Source organism: Dendrobates tinctorius, unplaced genomic scaffold (assembly GCF_039654945.1).
Source record: "Dendrobates tinctorius isolate UK_male_01 unplaced genomic scaffold, ASM3965494v1 ptg000139l, whole genome shotgun sequence".
Classification (NCBI taxonomy): Eukaryota; Metazoa; Chordata; class Amphibia; order Anura; family Dendrobatidae; genus Dendrobates; species Dendrobates tinctorius.
The window spans coordinates 8,773,818-8,780,000 of record NW_027361807.1 but is presented as its reverse complement, the minus strand read 5'-3'; positions in this window follow the sequence as shown (position 1 = coordinate 8,780,000).

Genomic DNA, 6,183 nt, shown 5'->3' with positions numbered 1-6,183 from the left:
CTCGCTGTACAGCGTGTGATATGCTCCACGGCTTGGCCGGAGTTCGATGATTGGATGCCTCCAAAACCGACGCCGCTGCCGTCTCTGCTGTCTCTCCCTCTCCCTTTCTTGCTGGCAACAAAAGACATACGCCTGAGACAGTGCAATGTCAAGATCCAGCTTGAAGCGGAAATTATCCAGACGCAGGTCCATCTTGACACCGGAAACAGCAGCAAAATCTGATGAATTCAGCAGTACAGGGTCTATAAAACATTCCAATGACACACGCCCACTGGTGACCCATTGGTGGTCAAGGATTTTTCTATTGTGAAATGTCACACCTAAAAACGCATGCGCATAAAAAACGCAACCGCATGCAAAAACGCATGTAAAACGCAAGTAACACTGCGTTATTTTGACGCATCAGCGTGCGCATGATGAAAAAAAAACGCACATTTGTTTTGCGTTTTTCTTTGCGTTTTTTATGCGCACGATGCGCTGCGCAAAAAAACGCTAATGTGAAACTAGCCTTACTGATGTTTCTTGTGTCAGTCTTGGACAAATTTGTTGTAAAAAAAAAAAAACAATCTATATGACTTGTCTTTTCCACACCAGTCTCTACATTCTTGTAATATTGCACAGACTGGATCCAGCAGGGTTCCCCAACTCCAGTCCTCAAGGACCACCAACAGATCATGTTGTAAGGAAATCCATTGCTCTGCTGATAACTGCTTCACATGAGCAAAAAAAAAGGAATTCCTTACAACATGATCTGTTGGTGGACCTTGAGGACTGGAGTTGGGGAACCCTGCTCGTTCCAATCTGTGCAATATTACAAGAATGTAGCGACTGGTGTGGAAAAGACAAGTCATATAGATTGTTTTTTTTTGACAACACATATCTCCAAAACTGACACAAGAAATATGTCTCAGTAATGGAGATATCTAGTGGCAAAAGCAATAAACTATATGACTTGTCTTTTCCACACCAGTCTCTACATTCTTGTAATATTGCACAGACTGGATCCAGTAGGGTTCCCCAACTCCAGTCCACAAGGACCACCAACAGATCATGTTGTAAGGAAATCCATTGCTCCGTTGATAACTGCTTCACATGAGCAAAAAAAAAGGAATTCCTTACAACATGATCTGTTGGTGGACCTTGAGGACTGGAGATGGGGAACCCTGCTGGATCCAGTCTATGCAATATTACAAGAATGTAGAGACTGGTGTGGAAAAGACAAGTCATATAGATTGTTTTTTTTTTAACAACACATATCTCCAAGACTGACACAAGAAACACGTTAGTAATGGAGATATCTGGTTGCAAAAACGCTAAGTGTACGGCGCAGTGTGTGTACGGTGCAGTGTGTAGTCGGCGATTGACACAGTAACCAATCCAAATTTTTTCAAAGCAGAATTGCACATTTATTTTTCCACAAAAAAAAAAAGATTTTATTAGGAATGACGTTTGGGGGAAGATTGGGATACTTTGGGGGTGTGGAGAGATGAGGAACAGCTGGAGGTTGAGGAAGGGGTTCTAGGAGAAGGGGCGACGAAAGTACTGGGGGTAGGAAGCTCTGGCATGGACAAGGAGGCAGGTTGAGACACATTAGGAGGAGAGGGTGGATGGACGAGCAAAGTTTTTTTTTCTTTTCTTTGGCGCAGGAGTATCCTGCCTTGACCGACTTCCACCGTGTGACCGCCTTACTTTGCTCAACCGCTTGGAGATGGTGGACCGTGGCGTTGACCTGTAAAAGATGGAATGTGGGTCACCACTCTGCTGCTCTGTGGTGGTGGTGGTGGCGGTGCTCCTAGAAGTGGCAGTGACGGTGCTCCTAGAAGTAGACAAAGTTGTGTCGGTGCTCATAGAAGTGGCGATGGTGGAGGTGATACGAGGAGACAAACTTGTGTCGGTGCTCAAAGAAGTGGTAGTGATCCTTGTAGACAAAGTCATGTCGGTGCTCCTAGAAGGAAGCTGCGTGTCGGTGATCTGAGCAGAAGTTCTGGTGGGACTCCGAGGAGGAGAATTGGTGGCGGTGTGCTTTGGATGAGGAGTGGTGGCGGTGCTCCTTTGATGAGGAGTGCTGGCGGTGCTCCTTTGATGAGGAGTGCTGGAGGTGCTCCTTTGATGAGGAGTGCTGGCTGTGCTCTTTTGCTGAGGAGTGCTGGCGGTGCTCCTTTGATGTTGACTGGTGGTGTCGGTGGCCCAAGCAGGTTCTGTGGTGGTTTTGCTCTAAGCAGGTGGTGCTGTTGCAGTGGTGGTGCTCCATACAGGAGCAGCGCTTGCCATAGTGGTGGTGGCGGAGGAGTGTCCAGCAACACTCAGACTTGGGGTGGTGTAGTGGTGTCCGGCTTCGCTGGGAATGCAGGTGGCCGTGCAGTGGCATGCAGCAGAAGTCGGTAGGGAGGTGTAGCGAGTCAGCGGTGGCACTGTTGGAAATGACGCCACTGACTGCTGCACATACCGATTCTGCTGCATAGCCTGCAAGTAAGCAGTGTTGCAGGCCTGTAACACACTCAGCTGTTGCTCAGAACTAAGGTGTTCCACCATGCCCTGTTCAATTTTACTGAAAAAATGGTGCGCTGGTCTGTTGAGGTCGACCTCCAGACGGTCAAGGTGCTGGTCGACAGAGTGGAAGCGGTGTTCCATGTGGTTAAAACCACGTTCCATCAGGGAAAAACCGCTTTCCATTCTGGCAGACAGCGCCTTGAGGCTGGCCTGAAAGGCCTCACTCAAGTACATGAACTCGGGCATGACAGGCCTGTCCGAGGCCCTCTGCCGCTGGCGGGTAGTGCCCGCATAACCAGTGACAGAGACCTGGGACAGGGGAACACCTGATGGACCAGCTTCCTGGTCACCAGCTGTCTGTGTTACTGACCTACAAGATGCTTCCTGGCTGTTGGATGGCTGGGACGTGTCCGAGGTCGATCAATGAAGAACCGCTCCCAGGACAGGTTACAGGGTGCTGCTCCAAGTGCTGTGGAAAGAAAGGGAAAACATTAGTATCATGCATTAACAAGAAGCATCATCTGTGGAATAGAAAAGCACATAGTAATAAAGAAAAAGTAAAATACTTACCCTCTGCTGGCAAGGACCGGTCTCAGGAAAGCCAACTCGCGATGATAGCGGTACTTTCTTCAGCGTCTTGACGCTGAACCACTGCGAACCTGTCCCTCAGCACGAACATCAGTGTTGAAGCGGTCCTTCATCGAGCGCCAACGTGTGTGGACTTTGTGCACTGTTGGGAAAAAAAAGAAGAAACGTTAGACAATGCACTGAAGGCAACATAATTATCAGCACACACACCTGATAGAACTTTTCAAACAGTCAATGCTGCAGCACAAAAAAATTCTATATACAATGCAGTCACTGTTGATCCTGAGGACACTGTTATGATTCCTGCTAGAATATATGTAGCAGCCAAAACAACAGTATCATCAGGAGCTAGAGTGAAAACAGGATCAAGACAGCAGTTCAATACACAAAGCAATCACTGTTTTCCAGAAGGCATTGGTGTGTTTGATGCAAGAATATATCTTGCCACAAACACACCAGTACCATCAGGACCAAAAATCAATGCAGCTTCAAGATAGCAGTTCAATACACAAAGCAATCACTGTTTTCCAGAAGGCATTGGTGTGTTTGATGCAAGAATATATCTTGCCACAAACACACCAGTACCATCAGGACCAAAAATCAATGCAGCTTCAAGATAGCAGTTCAATACACAAAGCAATCACTGTTTTCCAGAAGGCATTGGTGTGTTTGATGCAAGAATATATCTTGCCACAAACACACCAGTACCATCAGGATCACGAAACAATGCAGCTTCAAGACAGCAGTTCAATACACAAAGCAATCACTGTTTTCCCAGAAGGCATTGGTGTGTTTGATGCAAGAATATATCTTGCCACAAACACACCAGTACCATCAGGACCAAAAATCAATGCAGCTTCAAGACAGCAGTTCAATACACAAAGCAATCACTGTTTTCCAGAAGGCGTTGGTGTGTTTGATGCAAGAATATATCTTTCCACAAACACACCAGTACCATCAGGACCAAAAATCAATGCAGCAACATACAGCATCTTCATACTTACTGAACGCCCTTTTTGAAGTTGGAGAGGCACTGTCCCAGCCATCCATCATCGCTGCGGCCACCTCATTCGAGAGCTGCTGGGTCACCACTGTGTCTTTGTACTGCTGGTCACGGCTGTCCCACAATGGGATACACTCCTCAACAAGGCGGATCATGTGCTCATTGTCGATGTAAACTTCTTCGCCATCCCGTTGTGGAACCTAGAAAAAAAAAATTAGAATCTTTGAAATTTTGGAGAATGAAAAAGATACAAAAAGAAACAGAGAAGAAGCAAGATAAAAGATGAAAATAAAGACAGAAAAAAAAAGGACAGATTATATACTAACATTGCATCTCCTCGCCACGACTTCGCTACGCTGCTCCCGCTCAGACTGCTCCGGCTCAGACTGCTCCCACTCAGACTGCTCCCGCACTTCACCTTCACTGCCCATGTCCGATGTCTGTAAAGAAAAAAAAATTATTACACATTTCTAGAGACAGCTAAACTTACTCAAAGGCAGCAACATCCTCACCTCACGATCTGCTTGGGCGAGTTCTTGCCGAGATGGCGAATAAGCTGATCCAGAAGAAGACCTGCTGAAATTTAAGCAAAAAATACATTAGTACATTATAAAATTGGACAGGACACACAGACATTATGTTGAAGAATACTCACATTTTGGCTTCTGAAGCTTGAATCCACAGTTGGAAGGCTCTTCTATGTTCTTGTCTGGTCTCTGCAAGGCTGTCTGTAGAGTATTTGTCTGGCCCTGAAGACACCTTCTTATCAACACTCCTCCCAAACAATGTTACTTGTTTAGTGGGAGATACAACATAGTTTGACGACCACACATGGTTAAATAACCATGTATATGGCTGGATTATTACGCCTATCATCAATTACCACATAGAATCATAGAAAAACGATGATCAGAAGGCAATAATCTCATAAAAAAATATATTTTTTATTAGAATATTATTAAAATTCATACAACCAAATATCCAACAGGTGTCATCTACTATGCGTTATGCCCGTGTCATAAGATTTATGTAGGCATGATAACAATGCAACTTAAGGTACGTGTTAGGGAACACGTGCTCAGTATTGGAGCAGCAACGACCACTGAAGATGTATTATCCTTAAAAACGCTCCCTCGCCATTTTAGGAAACATCATGGCTGTGATGGGAGCCTTCTTAGGGTTAGGGGCATTAATATGCTGGAGGCAGGCATACGTGGGGGTGGTGTATGCAGGAGATTGGTCCAGTTAGAGTCCAGATGGATTTGGACCCTTGGCACGGTACATCCATCTGGACTCAATAGAGAATATTAGCTATGCCCCGTTCTTGTGAATTTCCCCAAATATACCTGTTAATGTTGGAGTAATGCTTGTTGCTCATGTTCTCATTTTTAACTATTTATTTATCGGTCGTCCATGACAGCACCACCTGAGAGAGGGGATCCGCCCTTCAGGAACAGGAAACCTACAGATACAAAAGGGCAGCACCTCTCCCACACATCAGTTGGTTTCCTGTTCCTAGAGGACCGGACTTCCTTCAGATCGTCCATCATGGAGTCGCCGAGGGATTCCCAGGTCGGCTGACCGACCCAGGTAGCGAGGGGGTCTCCTACCTCGGTCAAGCTCGGGCCCCTGGAAGCACCACGGTGGGGCCGGGTAGGTCACCACGACGGTGGTGAGAGCAGGTGGAGCCAGGGGTCCGGTGGACAGCCGCCTCCATATTGCCGCACCAGGAGGGCTCATATGGGTATGGGAGCATCATCAGATAGAAATGTCATCTAATCTGAAAGAGTTGACAGCGGTAGAGCAGGCAGCTAAGGAGCTACTTGTGTATCTACAGGGCCATCATGTGCGAGTGTTCTCCGACAATCAGGTCACCGTGGCTTATATCAACCACCAAGGCGGGCCTACATCTGACGGCGTGGAGTTTGAACGGACACTGCTGAGAGAAAAAGGCTTCTCCCCAGACCTGATTAACACCCTACTTAAAAGTAGAAAAGTCATCACTACCAAAATCTATGTCAGAATTTGGAAAAAATTCCTGCAGAACTCTGGAGTGGTCGCTGGCGCTTCATCACCTGTAAACCAAATCTTAGAGTTTCTTC